At 36.5% G+C, this 20139-nt stretch overlaps 1 protein-coding gene and 1 pseudogene across 1 annotated transcript in view; one reads left to right on the forward strand and one right to left on the reverse strand.

Annotated features, from left to right (window-relative positions):
- The window catches only part of PEAK1 (pseudopodium enriched atypical kinase 1), a 239132-nt gene that overhangs the window by 71502 nt on the left and 147491 nt on the right, over positions 1-20139 (forward strand). The window contains exon 2 of the mRNA XM_017518363.2: positions 7220-7301. The gene's annotated coding sequence lies outside the window, so the exon portion shown is untranslated. The remainder of the gene's footprint in view (positions 1-7219; positions 7302-20139) is intronic.
- On the reverse strand, positions 14162-14471 carry LOC119469483 (annotated as a pseudogene).

Consider the following 20139-nt stretch of genomic DNA (forward strand, 5'->3'; position numbering starts at 1 on the left):
TTTTATTTATTTATTTTTTAAAATTTAATTTAATTTAGTTTTTTTGGGACAGAGTTTCATTCTGTCGCCAAGCTGGAGTACAGTGGCACAATCTCAGCTCACTGCAACCTCTGCCTCCTGGGTTTAAGCAATTCTCCTGCCTCAGCCTCCTGTGTAGCTGGGACTACAGGCACACACCACTGTAAAAAATACAAAAATTTTTGTATTTTTAGCAGAGACGGGGTTTCACCACGTTAGCCAGGATGGTCTTGATTTCTTGATCTCTGGATCTGCCCACCTTGGCTTCCCAAGTGCTGGAATTATAGGTGTGAGCCCCCATGCCCAGCCTAGGTTTGGGTTTTTAAAAAAGAATAGTGACAGTAACATTTTAGGAGTATGGGATAAAGAGGGAAGTCAGTAAACTCTGCCAATGATTCGAGTAATTAGAAGGGCACTTGGTGGTAAGAATAGTGGTTTTAGGCAAGGGGAGATAAGTTTAAGAGATATTTCAGGGGAAGAACCCAACATGATTTGGTGCCTGGCTAGGATATGGAGAAGGGAGATAGTCATAATGACTTGAGGAGATGTGATGATGCCAGGATTGAAGTCATATAGCAGAAGACAGGTTTGGAATAAGGGTATATGAAGAGCTTAGTGTTTTAAGTTTGAAGTGCTAATAGTTCATTCAGGTAGAATATTCATCATACCAAGTGGAAATACAGAACTGGACCACAAGAGAATCTTACACTAGGGAGTTCTATAACTTGCCTTTCCTGCTAAATATGTCATGTGTCACAAGTTCATATATATGACTCTCTGTCTGTCTCTCTCTCTCTATATATATATGTAAGTATGCACATACATACACATACATAGTTAATCCTCATTATTCACCAATTGCATACTTGCAGATCAGCCTACTTTCTAAAATTTATTTGTAATCCCTAAATCAGTACTTGTGGAGCTTTTGTAATAATTTGCAGGCATGCTAGGAGTGGTAACAAATTTGAGTCACCCAATGTACAAATTCTCAGCTGTAATTGAACAAGGTGATACTCTGCCTTCTTGTTTTGGCTCTCCTACTATAAACAAGCATCTCTTTTGCAGTTTACTTAATGCCACATTTTTCACATTTCCTGTGCATTTTTTAGTAATTTTGCTTTTTTAAGCAAATGGCCACCAGTGTTGTGCCAAAGTGCTATGTAGTATTCCGAAGTGCACAAAAGCTGTGATATATCTATGCAAGAAATACGTGTGTTAGAAAAGCTTTTCTCAATCACGAGTTATGCTGTCAGCCATGATTTTAGTGTTAATAGCCTGTATATTAAGTACAGTATCTTTAAACAGAAATACAGATAAAACAAGGTTATGTATTGGCTGGTTGATGAAAATGTTGTGACCAGAGGCTCCTAGAAACCTAACCCTCTTCTTCATTTTCTCTAGGAGCAATTGTTCAGTGTTCACTAATTCAGTATTTGTGGCAAATGAATAGACCATAATTACCACAGATAACAAGAATCAATGTGTGTGTGCATGTGTAGAAAATCTGCTGCTCAAAATAACCCTTATATTTTTACAGTGTAGGCATTAGTCCTAATTTATACTTGAAATTATGATCACGAGAAATATATAACTCTTCTTAGTGAAAAATAAATGCATACAAGATGAAAAGAGTTTGCTGTTTTAGATCAGATGGATGATTCCATATTCCTTAAGTCAGAAGGTGTTTCATAAAATGGAATATTGGAGAAGTACAGGTGAAAATGACTGACAGTATCTAAATGATCATCTGTAGCACACTTGAGCATAATAGGGTTGTCAGCATCATATTGGTGGGCCGCCAATTTCTTTTATGGTTGATGGTATTCTCTTTAGCAAGCTTGCAACATTATCAGTGCCTGTTCTCTTAAAGAAATTTATTTTATCATAGTGTTTATGTGTGAGGAGATTTCATAATCGAAGACTAGTATGTGTGTGTAAATTCATATCTGTCAATTTGCTTGAATATGACAGCTCAAAAGCATTTTTTAACCTTTCATTCACGAATGTTGGTTCATATCAGTAGGGGTGTTTTAAAATGATAGGTATTATGTGAGAATGAGAATTACCCATACTTTCTGACATATCATCAGTGTTATGTTGAAAATTAACATTCAGCTTTACAGCTCACGTTTTACTGTCTGAAAACCTGAAAGCAGGGAATTGGCATTTACAAAGTCAAGGACACACTGACATTCAACCCCATGCACTGCCTATTACACTCCAAAGAGATTCTGTGCTTGTTAGCGTGTATCTGTTTTCTAATCACCTTCGTCCTTGGTATAGAAGATGTGCCTTGGTTATTGTCCTGTAGGGCTGTTTAGTTAAATGCTTAAATAAAAGTGATACAGACCTACATTTAGAGATTCTTCAGTTCGAAGCGGCTGATTTGTTTGTGCTGTTTATGTTTCTTACCTGATCTTCTGACTGATTCTGTGGTCTTCTAACTAAGGTATTAAGGTGAATGCTTTCTGTCTTTACCACAAACAGCAAATTTCATGTTATTAAGAGTAGTTATCCAGCCTGGGTAACAAGACACTATCTCTACAAAAAAAATAGAAAAAATTAGTCTGGCATGGTGATATGTACCTGTGGTACTAGCTACCAGAGAGGCTGAGGTGGTAGGATTGGTTGAGCCTGGGAGGTGAGGGCTGCAGTCAGTGATCGATGGTCACACCACTGCACTCTAGCCTGGGAAACTAAGCGAGACTCTGTCTCAAAAAAAGATCACAGCACTGCACTCCAGCCTGAGCAACTAAGCAAGACTCTGTCTCAAAAAAAAAAAAAGCTAGACAAGGTGGCTTATGCCTGTAATCTCAGCACTTTGGGAGGCTGAGGCGGTTAGATCACTTGAGGTAAGGAGTTAGAGACTGGCCTGGCCAACATAGTGAAACCCCATCTCTACTAAAAATATAAAATTAGCCAGGTGCGGTGGCTCATGCCTGTAATTCCAACACTCTAGGAGGCCAAGGCGGGGTGGATCACTTGAGTTCAGGAGTTCGAGACCAGTCTGGCCAACATGGTGAAACTCCATCTCTTCTAAAAATACAAAAATTAGCTGGGCATGGTGGTGATCACCTGTAATCCTAGCTACTCTGGAGGCTGAGGTAGGAGACTCGCTTGAACCTGGGAAATGGAGGCTGCAGTGAGCTAAGATCGTGGACTACACCCCAGCCTGGGTGACAGAGTGAGACTCTATCTCAAAAAAACAAAGCAAAATTAGCTGGGCATGATACTGGATTCCTGTAATCCCAGCTACTTGGGAAGCTGAGGCAGGAGAATCACTTGAGCCTGGGAGGCAGAGTTTGCAGTGAGCTGAATTATGCCACTGCACTTCAGCCTGGGCAAAAGAATGAGACTTCGTCCAAAAAAAAAAAAAAAGTAATTGTGATAGCATCTTTTCCTCCTTATTTTGGTAGATGACCGTAATATTCACTCTTCACATGGATATACCTCAAAGATTTATTCTTCTGCACTATGACTTCTGTATTAAAGTGGGGTTTGTTTGTTTTTTTTTCCTTTTTGAGACGGAGTCTGACTCTGTCGCCCAGGCTGGAATGCAGTGGCACCATCTTGGTTCACTGTAACCTCCACCTCCTGGGTTCAAGGAATTCTTCTGCCTCAGCCTCCTGAGTAGCTGGGATTACAGGAGCCGGCCACCATGCCCAGATTTTTGTATGTTTAGCAGAGACGGGGTTTCACCATATTGACCAGGCTGGTCTCAAACTTGTAACCCCAGGTGATCCGCCTGCCTCAGCCTACCAAAGTGCTGGGATTACAGGCATGAGCCACTGCACCAGGCCATATATCTAAGTTTAAGGATGGATGCTTTTTAATTATATGGCATTTAGAAAGCAAAATATTTGCAGCTGAAATCCTCTGTGAGTTGAACATCAAGCATATTATATTTTCACTTTCCCTGCTAATGCGAAGCAACCTGATATTCTAGTATTAAAGACTGTGTTATAAGATTAACCAGCCTTTGACCTTTTTGAAAGAGAGTCTTATGTTAACTTATTTCAATTTCAATAAACTATTATGCAATATAGAGATGTGTTATAATTTGAGAATTTTATGTAAAGTTCATCAGTAAGTGCTAAATTAAAGTGGGGAGACCTTCTTATGCCTGAAGAATGCAGGGAAGTGACTAAAAGATGAAAACATTTCTCTAATGAATCTCTAATGGAGGTAGAGGGTAGTACCTAAATGTCAACTTTGCCATGCCACATGGTTTCAGAAAAAAATGTTTGAAGGTCTTTGGTGAATCAGTGGTTGTAGTATCTAAGCCTCTTTAGAAGGATAGCTACATTTGTTAATTTATATTTGCTGTTTACTGCCCCTCCAAACCTTGCAATACATGTCTTCTTAGCCTCCTGTGAGTGTATTCATTTCCATCTCTGTTTTACTCATTCAAATACTTTTATTTCCCCTCTTCAACAATCTAAACAATTACTCCTTGGATTCCCCAGGTTAAGACATTTTCTCCAAAAAGACTTACTAAAATTCATTAGTTTCCCTTCTCAGTGGTTTTATGTATATAAATTATCAGCTGCTTTGTCATTAGTTTGCTTAGTTTCATTAATATTCAGTTAAATATCTCCTGAGTGCTTGTTGCAATGATGTGTGAGCTTGGTGGTGTAGAGAAGTATGCTGTGGTCAGGGTTTCCAGAGAAAGTGAGCTTGTACCTGAATAAGTAAGAATTTCCCGTGTGTGGAAGGTAGGTAAAGATATACTGGCAAAGAGAACAGCATGAGAATACATGGGATTGACAAATAGTTCAGTATGGCTGTCGAGCAATAAAGTGGGGGATAGGAAATCAAGCTGAAGAGATAGAGATGAGGACTTCATATGTCATGCTTAGACATTTATTCTTTGAATAAGGGACTTTATTCTGTTAGTGCTGGGTTGCTATTGAAGACTTTGACATAATGAGGGTTTGATATATGATAGTGCTTGATGTAACAAAATTTTTATTTTAAACCAATTACGTTGGCAAAAGTATGTAAATAAATTTGAGGTAGGTTAAGAGTAGAGATGGGAAGATGAGTTAGTTTCCTCATTTGGTCATATTGAGAGATAACTTGGATGAAGTTGAAGAAATAGACTTGGAAAGTGTTTAAAGTAGAAATCAATAAGAATTGAAGATGACTGGTAAAATGTGAGATTACTGCCAGGCTTTTGGCTTGAGAAGTTAAGGGGCTGTTGTTCTGCGATGACAGGGACTTTTAAAAAGGAACAGATTTTAGGAAAAGATGAACAGTTTTGGATATTCTGAGTTTTTTTTGTTTTTTTGTTTTTTTTTTTGAGACAGAGTTTCACTCTTGTTACCCAGGCTGGAGTGCAATGGCGCGATCTCGGCTCACCGCAACCTCCCGGGTTCAGGCAATTCTCCTGCCTCAGCCTCCCTAGCAGCTGGGACTACAGGCACGTGCCACCATGCCCAGCTAATTTTTTGTATTTTTAGTAGAGACGGGGTTTCACCATGTTGACCAGGATGGTCTCGATCTCTTGACCTCGTGATCCACCCACCTCGGCCTCCCAAAGTGCTGGGATTACAGGCTTGAGCCACCGCGCCCGGCCTGGATATTCTGAGTTTTTGTCTACAGTACCTTCAATTGGAAACTTCCAACAAACAACTGGATATAGGAGTCAGAGGCTCAGGTGAAAGGCCAGGATTCAGGGTATTCATTTCTGTTCCTCCCAGTCCTGAGAGGAATACAGAAAATGTGAGTAGAGTGTGAAGTGGGCAAAACACTGAACCCTAGGAGGAAAGGGAAAAAGAGCAATGCAAAAAGAAAACTGGGAAGGAAAAAGCTCTATGTCTTTGCCTAATTACTCTTAAAAGAAGGACAAATTTATCCTTTTTGAATTGCCTTTTTTTTTTTTTTTTTTGAGACAGAGTCTCACTCTGTTGACAGGCACCAGGCTGGAGTGCAGCGGCACGATCTTGGCTCACTGCAACTTCCACCTCCCAGTTCAAGTGATTCTCCTGCCTCAGCCTCCCAAGTAGCTGGGACTACAGGTGCACACCACCACGCCCAGCTAATTTTTGTATTTTTAGTAGATACGGGGTTTCACCATGTTGGCCAGGATGGTCTTGATCTCTTGAACTCATGATCCTTCCTCCTCGGCCTCCCAAAGTGCTGGGATTACAGGCTTGAGCCACCACACCCAGCCTTGAATCACTTTTTAAAACTAAGCATCCTTGAATAGTAGGGTATTATATAACGTTATATAGTACATAATAAATGTTTAAGTTTGCCACTTATTTTGTCCAGCTGGAAAATATTTCATTTACTTGGAAATTGTGTTTTTATATTTTATCAAATAGACAAATATTTTTTAATTCATATCATTTCATGAGCTTCTATGTACTAGGCACTGTGAAGTCTCCTATTCTGGTTTTATTGTGAGAATTACTCTGACTCGAAGGCACTGATTTACACTAAATTTTGCATAATCAGTCTTATGTGGATTAATATGGTAGTTGAACATCTCTCTCTTCTTGAGTACAGTGTGGCCTTATTTAATCTTTTTCATCTCTCTGGATCACTATTTCTTGATTTTTCTTCTAGCAGTGTGCATTAGATGATTCCTAAAATGCTTAAAAGTTTTTAAATTCTACAAGTCTGTTTTTAAAAACTCAGGAGAGATTACCTTCAGTCTACCAACAGGTTTTAGAGATCCACAGGGTACATGACTGGGTTTCGTGACTCAACTAAAATTATATGCAAGACACAGACATGTATATATGTATTTATGAGGATAAAATTTATAGCTTCTTTTGGATTATCAGAGTTTTATATAACTCACCACTCATCTTGTACCCAAAAGGTTAAGGAACCAGAAGTATTTTTGTATAATGTATTATAATAAACTACACTGCTTCATGCAACTCCTGAATGAAGTTATCTTTAACAGAGGTATTGCTATTATTTGAAAAGTAATTTTTTGAAGTAATGAACAAATTTATTTTAATGCAATATATGTTTACTTTTTGGCTACGTAAGCCTATAATGTTTCTGCTGTATTAACCAATTAAAACACCTCTTAGTTATTTTATAGCTTAAAAACAGGTTCATCAAATAGAATAATAAGAGTTTGATTCTGCCTTATAGTGAATTAAAGAATGCTTAGTTTTAAAGAATGATTCAAATGCCCTTCGTTAATATATCTTCTCTACTTTGCATCTTCTAATAGGAAAAGGATACTGGAGATCCATTTGTAAGGAAAGAAAAGAAAGCAATGACATAATGCTCAGAGTTGGAGCCAGTTAAACCAGGTTTGTACTTTTTCTTTCCATAATGTAACATGTTTATTCAAGTCTTGAATCGCTTTTATTAATCTCCTGTCTTATTCCAGCAAAAATCCAATAATTTTAAACCTTGCCATAGTAGTATGGAGAAGACAAAGATGAATAAGACATGCCCTTTTCAAACTATTTGCAACTTAACTGTTAATATGAAAGACAAAATGATAAAAAGCTAGATCGCAATCTCATTTTAACCTGAAAAGTTTTGTGAGTTTTGGTAAATTGCTTGAGGTCAGAAGCTCTTAAAGAATTAAGGTGGGATTCAGACTCATATCTGTTGAATCCAAATCATATTTGCCTTCCATTATATCACAATATTCCCTGTTTTATTTAGGTTTAGTTGTTATGCAACTGCTGATTACTGAAGTAGAGGATGGAGATCATATGTATTTCATTTAAGGAATTTACTTTCATTTAACGAATTTATTTCATTTACTTTCTGATGAAGTAAAAACGGGGAGAGTGTTCTCTATTCCTCAAAAGTTTGGAAGATTAGAGACGGGGACTAGCATTTGTAAGCACTTACTATGTACTAGACATTGTTGTAAGGACTTAATATGAACTAACTTATTTAATTTATGACAGCCAGGTAACTAACATACTTGGTGTTATCCCTCATCTTTAAAACAAAGAAATAAGTAAATTGCCCAAGATCACATAGCTAGTAAGTACCAAAAGCAGATTCAAAACCATGTATTGGGAGAGGTTAGATAGGGTTTACATCATGTCTGTTGATTTAAATTTTATTTATTTATGTATTTTCAGATGGAGTCTCGCTCTGTTCCCTAGGCTGGAATGCAGTGGTGCGATCTTGGCTCACTGCAACCTTCACCTCCTGGGTTCAAGCGATTCTCCTGCCTCAGCCTCCCCAGGACTACAGGCGTGTGCCACCACACCTGACTAATATTTTAGGGTTTTTTTTTTTTTAATTTTAGTAGGGACAGGGTTTCATCCTCTTAGCCAGGATGGTCTCGATCTCCTGACCTTGTGATCCGCCCACCTCAGCCTCCCAAAGTGCTGGGATTACAGGCATGAGCTGCTGCACCTGGCCAACTTAAAATTTAATACCACACAAACCAAACGAATAGCTGGACAGTTTAGTCTGAGCTGCTTTTGCTATTAAGCGTCATTTGTAAACATTCTGAATTCCACTATTAGCAGTTAAATCATCTCACCAAAATAATATTTATACATGACCCTATGAGATTTTAAATTCACAGAATTGTGAACAGCAACATATGACAGAAAGGACTTTGAGGTGGGGCTCAGATCTGCGTCCTTTCAATTCCCAACTTTGCTACTGACTCCTGTGCTCCACAAGTATCTTAACCTGTTTTCACACATTTTGTAAGATAAGAAGGTTGACTTCATTATTCCCTAAGTCCCTTACAACAATACAATTATATCAGTAGATTTTTAAAATGTGCTTCACATGTGACTAGCTAGGAATTTTTAGTTTCAAGTTAAGCCTTTAGAGATCACTGTATTGAATCCTCCCATATGACAGAGGAAGAGACTGAGACCCTCACATTTGTATGGCACTGTAAACATTTCAAAGCTCTTTTACATACGTTAATCTCATGTGAGCCTCATCACCGTACTCCTGTGGGTTAAATATTATTCTTTTCATTGTATACATGACCAGATTGAATTGGTCATGCAGCTGGGCTAGACTAAGTGACTCTAATTCTCATCCAAAAGTTTATCATGTGTTCTTGCTTTAGTGGGACTAATTACATCCTTCGATGAAGTACTGTTGTGTGAGAAAGTGAGCATTCAGAGATTTATGAAAAAATCCAAGCAGGAGAAACAAACATTTTCTAGTATGAAAGTAGTAATGCTACAGCTATATAAACAGCAGTAACAAAGAGGAAAGGAAGTAATAAAGTCTATGAGTTAATTTGATTTTGGTTTTCATTTATTCCTGGATTAGGAATAAGTATAATTGATTTTTAATATCTTGTGTTTATCAATACCATACTTTATCCTGATTAAATAATGCAAAGAGAAATCATACTTTATAGTAAAGTATTCATAAATTATAGGTGAACCCAGGAAAATTTCAAACAGTTAACTTAAAAGGATACTTTGAATACAAATGAATAAATAAGCATGGGAAGCTTAACATAAAATTATTTAATTATTTCATTGCCTTTATTGCAGTGAGTTTTCTTTTTTATTTATTTCCACTTTGTAGTTGTAGAGCTACAACTTTTTAGTATTTTTTTAATTGGAAAGAAAACAATTTTAAAACTAGTATGTGGGTGTGAGCAGTTTTTCTTTTATAATTTTTTTCCCCAAATTCTTTCCTTTATAAAGAACCGACTTTCTAGGTTACATGATAGATGATGCTTTCTCTGCGTATATGAAAATTCGATCGTTAATAAAATCTCCAATTGTTATTATATATTAAAAGTTTTTTTAAGATGATTAACTGCATGTATTCTATAGAACTAGTAAAAGAAAGGAGGATCTCCCAGATGGTTCTAATCAAATAAGAAAAACAACAAAGGATGGAGTTGCTATACAACAAAATTTGAAAGCAACGTTACGAGATTTGACTTATTTTAGAGAAGAAAAGTGTATTATATCATTCCTGAAGTCTGTTTTTCTTAAGAGTCCATTTTAAGGTTCTCTTGCCCAGCTGCTGACATTCTTTCCGTATTCCCCGCCCTACAGACCTCCACCTCTTATTGCATACCCATTCTCATGCCATCACAGATCCGTGGAATTCAAAATGATATTTGATGCAGACTTGAACAGAGCTAGTTTTTAATTCTCAGCTTTGTATATGACTTCAAAACATATGCAAAGGTTTCTTTCGGCCACTTTTTAATGGTGCTTTAAAGGAAAAGATGAAGAGGCCACTTCATACTAATTGATTTTTTGGTTTTGGTTTTGAGATAACTCAGGAGCTAGTTTCCTGGAAACTTCAAACTCCTAACACAAACAGTTTCATTAAATTGTACCTATTATATGATTGTCTCTTGCTAACCCAGACTGTAGTCAGTTTTAAGGATTTCCGTTAGTTTCTCATTGGCCCACTGTGACTTAGTGTTCATAAAAAAGTTATGACATTTAACTGAGGGTTTAGAATTTTTCAAGATGACTGGGCTTTTTCCTGTGATTTGTGAGTTTCCCTTGTTTGACTTTAGGCTTAAAGAATTCTTGATCTAGAGTCAATTGCAAGCAAGCCAGACTTCCAGGCTGGTGTCCCGTTCATATTAAAACATTCCCTTTGTACACGTGTATAGCCTTGTGATTCAGAAGGCATGGTTTTAATACACAAAGCTTTTTAATTTTTAAACTATTTTAATAAATAACTTGCTGAAACAGTAACTTTTTTAAACAAGTCATGTTGACAAATTGGTTAGCATTAAATTAAGTGTTTTTCCTAGCTATTGATTATTTAGTATTCATGTAGATTTGTTTCTATATAGTCTGGTTTCTGTACCAGGATATTTTCTAAAAATGAAATAAGTTCTTAGACCTATGGACATTTGAGAAACTCTTTAATGTCATATTCAGTAAACCTCAGGATGGCAATAAGGGAAATGTGGAGCTGTTGACTTATGTGTATATATATGTATGTGTATATTTGTGTGTGTGATCTAAACACCCAGGAAATAAAGTTGATTTATAGCTTCCTTCCTGACCAAGTTATTTTTTAAAGTTTAACATGGTGATAGAATTATATGGAAATATTGATTGGTTTTTTTCTTTTGCAGGTGTATGGCCACTTAACAATTAAATGATTAAATGTAGCTCAGGGCTTCGTTTTATTTCTTCATGTTGTAGTTGAAAGAATTAAATGGGTTGATTCAGATTTTTTAAAAAATAGAAATATAGGTAATAAAGGAGAATTGCAGAATCTGTTGGCCTGCATTTGTAAGATCAGTCTAACTTGAGTTGCCCAGTTATTTGTTATCAGAGAAAAATAGTACCAAGTATAAATATTCAAATAGTTATTGAATATTTCATTAGCATATATATGCCACCTTTTTTTCCTTAATTCTTAATGTGAGAAATTTGGATGATTTTCATAAATATTCAAAAATTATTCTGCTGTACAAAATTGAGAGTATTGTTGCAAAAGACAATAATTTGCTCTTGCGTCTTTTTATTTCTTTTAAAAAGAATCCAAAAAAATGTAAATGAAAACTTGCTAATTGCAATGAGGGTTTTTAATGAAGTTGTTAGATTTGATTCTTAAATTGTATGAACTTCTTCAATAGCTTTGCTCATTCTTATATATAAACAGAACATTTTAATATAAGATTTGGCAGTATGAAATGTTGCTAGTCTGAAGCTCTCCTATCGGAGAAATTAAGGATTGCAAAAGATTTGGGGACTCCAGATTTTCTGTGTAGGGTTAAAAAAAAGTTTTTGATTCTATTGAATGAATTCGGTAAAAATGGCTTGCTTTTCCTCCAGTAATATGAATACCATATGTCTTATAAAAATTAATAACAGTGGGCATCATTTGGCTAGCAGAAATGGCAGTTCACATACTTTTTTTTACAGCAAACTATAGACAACGTCTGATATGATAAAGGAAATAGAATTTTTTTTTTTTTCTTGAGACAGAGTCTCACTTGTTGCCCAGGCTGTAATGCAATGGTGAATCTCAGCTCACTGCAACCTTCACCTCCGGGGGTCAAGCAGTGCTCTGACCTTAGCTTCCTGGGCTTAAAGGCGAGTAGCTGAATTACAGGTGCCACCATGCCTAGCTAATTTTGTATTTTTAGTAGAGATGAGGTTGTACCATGTTGGCCAGGCTGGTCTCAAAACTCCTGACCTCAAGTGATCCACCCTCCTCGACCTCCCAAAGTGCTGGGATTATAGGCGTGAGCCATCATGCCTGGTCAGGAAATAGAAATCTTGTACAGCTCTTATAGTCAGAAACCTGATTATTCCAAAGATGAGAGTGCTATCTAATGATCATCTACACAGAGCTACCAAGTAAGGTCAAATGTTTAGAGCCCATAAAACATCACATAAAACCAATAACAAGAGTATTGCAAGCCAGGCCATACTATCTGAAGGAAGTTTATAGAGTCTACTTCGGTGCATTAAACTATTTTGTGTTCCTTGTTAATTCTAAAATAATAAAAGTGTAACAGAAACATGGAATAGGAACAGGTTTTAGAATAAGAAAAGGCTTCAGAAGTCATTTGATTATCCCCTTTTATTTTGCAAAGCAAAACTAAGGGTGTGAAGCTACTTCAAGTGTTATATAGGTGGTAACAGAACTGAGACTAGAATACACTTTGAAAAATTGTGATGGGAAATGATTTTTATTTTTAAAATTTATATACAGTAAAACTGACTTTTTTTTTTTTAAGATGGTATCTCACTCTGTTGCCCAGGCTAGAGTGCAGTGGCATGATCTCAGCTCACTGCAGCCTCCGCCTCCCATTTTCAGGTGATTCTTGGGCCTCAGCCTCCTGAGTAGCTGGTGTTGTAGGTGCCTGCCATCATGCCTAGCTAATTTTTGTGTATTTAGTAGAGACAGGGGTTTCACCATGTTGGCCTGGCTGGCCTCAAACTCCTGACCTCAAGTGGTCTGTCTGCCCCAGCTTCCCAAAATGCTAGGATTACAGGTGTGAGCCACCGTGCCCAGCTCAAGAGTGACTTTTTAAATAAGTTCTGTGAGCTTTAACACATTTACAGAACAGGAAACAAACAGTCCCATCACCCTAGAAAACTTCTGGCTGTCCCTTTTTGGTAAAAGTCTCTCCCTACATCTAACAGCTATTCTTCATCACTAAGTTTTATCTATTCTGGAATATTGTATAAATGGATTTTTTTCCTAAGCCAAAATGTATCCAGCTTTCTTAAAGATATTTTCCATAAATAATCATGGTATTTCAGGCAGGACATGAGCAGACAATCATTAACAGTATACATACAACAACTTTCAAACTCCCTTCTTCAGTGGACTACCAAAAATCATAAAGCCACTATAAACCCAATGAAGTCTTCATACTCTGAACAGGGAAAGTTTAGAGTGAAGGTTGACATTTCACATTTAGCATGTTCTTTAACAACTTTCAAGAGCCAACTCTGACTCAGGAAGTGAAATGAAAATGGCAGAATTATCTGAGGATTCACAATCTAGAAACGGAACTGCTGTTTTTAGCAGGGGCTCCATCTCAGTAGTATCACTGGAAAGTGCAGATTGCCTGACATACTGATAACCAATTATTGGGGTTCAGGGCCCAACAGGTGTCTGGATAAGGGAGTTAAGTCTATGCTGAAAGGTGGAAATGGAGAAAAGAACGTGAAAATAAATTTGGTTTTCCATCACACAAGGCTTTTGTGTGAAGGAGGCCATGTGTGTCTAAGTCAGGGAATCTCTCCTGAGAGCCAAGAAAAAGTCTCTCAAAACTAGAAGGGAAAGGTGTTTTCCCCACATCAGTCCAGCTTTGGAGGCATTCTATTGGTGACATATGCCCCTTCCCCCTAAAACAACAAAAGCACCTTGGGAGGCTGGGGCAGGCAGCTCACTTGAGTTCAGGAGTTCAAAACCGGCCTGGCCAACATGGTGGAACACTGTCTCTACTAAAAATACAAAAATTAGCTGGGTATGGTGGCGGGTGCCAGTAATCCCAGATGCCTGTATTCCCAACTATCCAAGAGGCTGAGGCAGGAGAATAGATTGAACACAGGCAGCAGATGCTGCAGTGGGTGGAGATCGCACCATTGCACTCAAGCCTGGGCAACAGAGCGAGACTCTAACAAAAAAAAAACACACGCACACATATACAAAACAGTATTTCAAATTGTACAGTCACCAGAAGAACACAGTTATCAAAAATGCGCATGCTTCACTCGGCATCTCCATCACCCCCCCCTTTCTGTGCCTGGTCTGTTTGGCATCTCCATTTTCTGCAGGCTTATTCTCCTCCTTGCCAGTGTCAGCTTTTCCCGTTTTTCCTTTGGGTCCCTTCTTTCCATTCTTTGCAGGTGCCTTTTTGGGCTTGGTCTCTGGCTTTGGAGGAACAGGTTTAGCCGACAACCTCGCAGATCTTCTCAGTGATTTGTCCCTCACCGGGGCTTTATCTCCTTCAGCATCCCCTTTACCTTTGTCTTGGGAACGCTGGTGGCGATGGTTGCAGGACATAGGTAGGTGCTGGAAGTGGGATACAGCAGTGAGCGAGCTTTCATTGTCTGGGGGTTGTTCTTGCTGCTGCTGCTTCACACTGCGCCTATAAATGGAAGTATTATGTACTCTCGAATCTAGCTTCTTTCTCTCAGCTTAATTTTTTGAAACTCATATACTGTGTATATTAGTATTGCATTCCTTTAATTGCTGAGTAGTATTCCATTGTATGACCATATCACAGTGTATTTAATCACCTGTTCATGAGCATGTGGTTTCCATTTTTTTTCAAAATACTTCATTTTTTAAGAGCAATTTTAGGTTCAACAACAAAACTTAGGGAAAGGTACAGATATCCCACACACCCTCATCCCCATGAGTGTATAGCATTCTCTATTATCCACATTCCCACCAGACTGGTACATTTGCTACAATTGTTGAGACTTCATTGAGACATCATCATCACCCAAAGTCTAGAGTTTACATTAGGGTCCACTCTTGGTGTTGTACATTCTATGGGTTTGGATAAATGCACAATGGCAGGTATCCACCATTCTAGTGTCATATAGAATATTTTCACTGCCCTAAAAATCCTCTGCATTCTGCCTATTCCTCCCTTTTTCTTCTCCAGCCCCTGGCAACCCACTGAACTTTTTACTGTCTCCATGGTTTTAATTTTTTCAGAATGTCATATAGCCTTTTTCAGATTGGTTTCTTATGTTCAGTTTTTATCTATTATGAATAAAGTTTCTATAATTTTTCTGTTAGACAAAAGAAAAATACTTACAGATATGATGTACCTATTAGTGAGCTCTTAAATAATTCACAAAATTATTTTACCTTTTAAACTTTTTATTTTGAAATAATTATAAATTCACAGGAAGTTGTAAACATAGTAAAGAGAAGTACCATGTTTACTGTACCATTCACCAAGTTTCCCCTATTAGTTCCATCTTATGTAACTATAGAACAATATTAAAACCAGTACATTGACACTGGTGTAAAGTGAGTATAGTTCTTTGGCATTTTATCACATGTAGATAACATGTAACCAACATGGCAATCAGGATACAGGATTATTCCATCACCGCAATCATATCCCTGTACTGCCTCTTTATAGTCACACACACATCCACTGCCCTCCACCATCCCTCACCCTTTGTAACCAGCTCTATAATTTTGTCATTTTGAGAATGTTATATAAATGGAATCGTATAGCATATAGCCTTTGAGATTGGCTTTTTTTACTCAGCATAATGCCCTCGAGATCCATCTAAGTTGTGATGTCAAAAATCATTCCTTTTTATTGCTGATATAGTTCGTTTTCCATGGCATGGATATGTCACATTTTTTTTTCTGGCTTTCCTGCAGGTTACTTGAATACTTTTTAGAATTCAGTTTTTTAAAATATATCTCTTTGTATGGCTTTTTTGTCATTCATCACTCTAGATATTACATTTCGTATGTAATAAATCAGTCTGCTGTACTACAGTGCTACTTGGTGATGCTACATTTTATCACTTCCAGTAAGTATAGAGATGTCTGCTCCCTTTAGTCTCCCCCATTTAATTAACATTTTTATATGTTTCTAATATATGTGTGTGTGTATATTATACACATGTTTACATATACATTTTATGTGTATTAATAGTTTTATTTTCTTTACATACATTATGAATTGTATTATACAGCATTATAATTTTTGCTTCAACAGTCAAACATAATTTGGAAAACTCAAGTGGAACAGGAATCTGTTCTATTTTTACATATTTTTACTCCTGTCATCTTTCCTTCCTCATTATCCAAGATTCCTGGATTATCCGAGATCTTTTTTCATTTACTTTCTGCTTAGATAATTTTCTTTATTCTTTTAGAGCAGGTCTGCTAGTGAGAAATACTCCTTTCTCTATAAATATTTTTATTTTTTTCTTCATTCCTGCAGAATATTTTTGCTGGATAAAGAATTCTGAGTTTAAAAGTCTTTTCTTTAGCATCTGAAAAATATTGTGCCAGTTCCTTCTGGCTTCCATAGTTTTAAATGAGAAATTTACTGCCATTACGTTGTTTTTCCCTTCTAGGTAAGATGTGGTTTTTCTGTTGGTGCTTTCACGATTTTTTCTGTGTCTTTAGTTTTCAGAACTTTGACTTTGATGTGTATTGGCATGGATTAATTTGAGTTTATACTGTTTGGGGTTTACTTGGCTTTTCAATCTGTAGGTTTATGTCTTTTGAGAACTTTTCAGTCACATTTTTTCAAATTATTTTTCACTCTTTCCTTTTTCTCCTCTCCTTTTGAAACTTTGATGATACAAATGTTAATCTTTTGTTTCATGAGTCACCAATGTTCTGTTTGGTTTTTTTACTTTGTTTTCTTCCTATTGTTCAAACTGGCACATTTCTATTGTTTTATTTTTTAGTACATTGATTCCTTCTTCTGTCACATCCATTCTGCTATTGAACCCATCCATTGACATTGCTTTTGGTTATTGCAATTTTATTTTGTAATTTCATCATTTGCATCCTCTATATCTTTGCTGAGACTTTCTTAATTCAGGCTTTCTATTTTTTTCATTTGTTTCCAGTGTGTTGGTAATTGCCCATTGAAGCATTTTAATGGTGGCTATCTTAAAATCCTTGTGAGATAATTCTTTTACTTTCTTTAAAAAGTACGTTTATTTCTTAAAATCTGTGTATAAGTAGACCCACTTGATTTAACCCATGTTGTTTAAGGTTCACCTGTACATTACTAAGACATACATATTTATTTTATTTTTGGAATTTTGTCTTATTTCAATAAGTTTGGGGGGAACAGGTGGTGTTTGGTTACATGAATAAGTTTCTTGGTGGTGATTTATGAGATTTTGTTGCACCCATCACCCGAGAAGTACACACTGTACCCAATGTGTAGTCTTTTATTTCTCACCTCCCTCCTACCCTTTCCCCCAAGTCCTTAAAATTTATTGTATCATTCTTATGTCTTTGTGTGCTCATAGCTTAGCTTCCACTTACGAATGAGAACATTCAATGTTTGGTTTTCCATTCCTGAGTTACTTCACTTGGAATAATGGTCTCCGATACCATCCAGGTTGCTGCAAATGCCATTATTTTGTTCCTTTTTATTGCTGAGTAGTATTCCATGGTATATTTATGCCACACTTTCTTTATCCACTTGTTGATTGATGGGCATTTGGGCTGGTTCCATGTTTTTACAATTGTGAAATGTGCTGCTGTAAACATGTATGTGCAAGTATATTTTTTGTATAATGACTTTTATTCCTCTGAGTAGATAGCCAGGAGTGGGATTGTGGGATCAAACGGTAAATCTGCTTTTAGTTCTTCAAGCAGTCTCCATACTGTTTTCCATAGTGGTTGTACTGGTTTACATTCCCACAGCAGTGTAAAAGTGTTCCCTTTTTCATAACATTCGTACCAACATCTATTATTTTTTGATTTTTGATTATTGATTATGGCCATCATTGCAGGAGTAAAGTAGTACCTCATTGTGGTTTTGATTTGCATTTCCCTGATCATTAGTGGTGCTGAGCACTTTTTCGTATGTTTCTTGGCCATCTGTATATCTTCTTTTGAGAATTGTCTGTTCCTGTCCTTAGCCCACTTGATGGGATAATTTTTTTTCTTGCTAATTTGGTTTCTTTTAGATTCTGGATATTAGTTTTTTGTCAAATAAAATTTGTTAACAGCTATTATAAAAGTGTTTGAGTTCTTGGTTTGATTCTCAGCTTGGTTACTGTTGATGTATAGCAGGGCTACTGATTTGTATACATTAATTTTGTATCCTGAAACTTTGATGAATTCATTTACTAGTTCTAGGAGATTTTTGTATGAGTCTTTAGGATTTTCTGGATATATAATTGTGTTGTCAGCAAACAGCAGCAGTTTGACTTCCTCTTTGTCAATTTGGATGCTTGTTTTTTCTTTCTGTTGTCTGTTTTGGCTAGGACTTCCAGTACTATGTTGAATAGAAGTGGTGAAAGTGGGTATCCTTGTCCTGTTCCAGTTTTCAGGGGAAATGCTTTCAACTTTTCCCCATTCTGTATAGTGTTAGCTGTGGGCTTTTTATAGATGGCTTTTATTACCTTAAGGTATGTTCCTTCTTTACCGATTTTGCTGAGGGTTTTAGTCATACATAAAGGGATGCTGGATTTTGTCAAATGCTTTTTCTGCATCTGTTGAGATGATCACATGATTTTTAATTCTTTTTATGTGGTATATCACATTTATTGACTTGCAGATGTTAAACCATCCCTGCATTCCTGGTATGAAAGCCACTTGATCGTGGTGGATTTTCTTTTCGATCTGCTTTTGGATTTGGTTAGCTTGTATTTTGTTAAGGCTTCTTTGCATCTATGATCATCAGAGATATTGGTTTGTAGTTTTCTTTTTTTTATTATATCCTTTTCTTGTTTTGGTATTAGGGTGATACTGGCTTCATAGAATGGTTTAGGGAGGATTCCTTCTTTCTGTATCTTTTGGAATAGTGTCAATAGGATTGGTAACCAGTTCTTCTTTAAATGTCTGATAGAATTCAGCTGTGAATCCATCTAGTCCTGGACTTTTTTGTTGGTAACTCCTTAATTACCATTTCAGTCTTGCTGCTTGTTATTGGCCTGTTCAGAGTTTCTGTTTCTTCCTAGTTTAATCTAGGAGAGTTGTGTATTTCCAGGAATTTATCCATCTCCTCTAGTTTTCTATTTTATGGCCATAAAGGTGTTCATAGAAGCCTTGAATGATCTTTTGTATTTCTGTGGTATTGGCTATAATATCTCCCATTTTGTTTCTAATCAAACTTATTTGGATCTTCCCTCTTCTTTCTTGGTTAATCTTGCTAATCATCTATTAATTTTATTTATCTTTCAAAGAACCAGCTTTTTGTGTGTTTATCTTTTGCGTTGTTTTGTTTGTTTCAGTTTCATTTAGTTCTGCTCTCATCTTGGTTGTTTCTTTTCTTTTGTTGGGCTTAGGTTTGGTTTGTTCTTGTTTCTCTAGTTACTTGAGGTGTGACCTTAGATTGTCTGTGCTCTTTAAGACTTATTGATGTAGGCATTTAATGCTATGAATTTTCTGTTAGTACCACCTTTGCTGTATCCCAGAGGTTCTTATAGGTTGTGTCACTATTATCGTTAACTTCAAATAATTTGTTAATTTCCATCTTGATTTCATTTTTGACTTGATCATTCAGGAACATGTTATTTAATTTCCATATTGCATGGTTTTGAGGGTTCCTTTTGGAGTTGACTTCCAGTTTTATTCTACTGTGGTCTAATAGAGTGCTTTGTATAATTTTGATTTTCTTAAATTTGTTGAGACTGGGTTTGTGGCTTATCAGATGATCTGTCTTAGAGAATGGCCCATGTATTGATGAATAGAATATATATTCTGGAATTGTTGGGTAAAATGTTCTGTACATGTCTGTTAAGCCCATTATTTCTTTGTTGGCTTTCTGTCTTGATTACCTGTCTAGTGCTGTCAGTGGAATAATGAAGTCCCCCACTATTATTTTATTGCTGTCTATTTAATTTCTTAGGTCTAGTAGTAATTGCTTTACGAATTGGGAGATCCAGTGTTAGGCACATATATATTTAGGAATGTGATATTTTCCTGTTGTATTAGACCTTTTTTTAATTATGTAGTCTTCCTGTTTGCCTTTTTTTTTTTTTTTTTTTTTTTTTTTTTTTTTTTTTT

The sequence above is a fragment of the Cebus imitator genome, unplaced genomic scaffold (genome assembly GCF_001604975.1).
Source record: "Cebus imitator isolate Cc_AM_T3 unplaced genomic scaffold, Cebus_imitator-1.0 Scaffold675, whole genome shotgun sequence".
NCBI classification, from domain to species: domain Eukaryota; kingdom Metazoa; phylum Chordata; class Mammalia; order Primates; family Cebidae; genus Cebus; species Cebus imitator.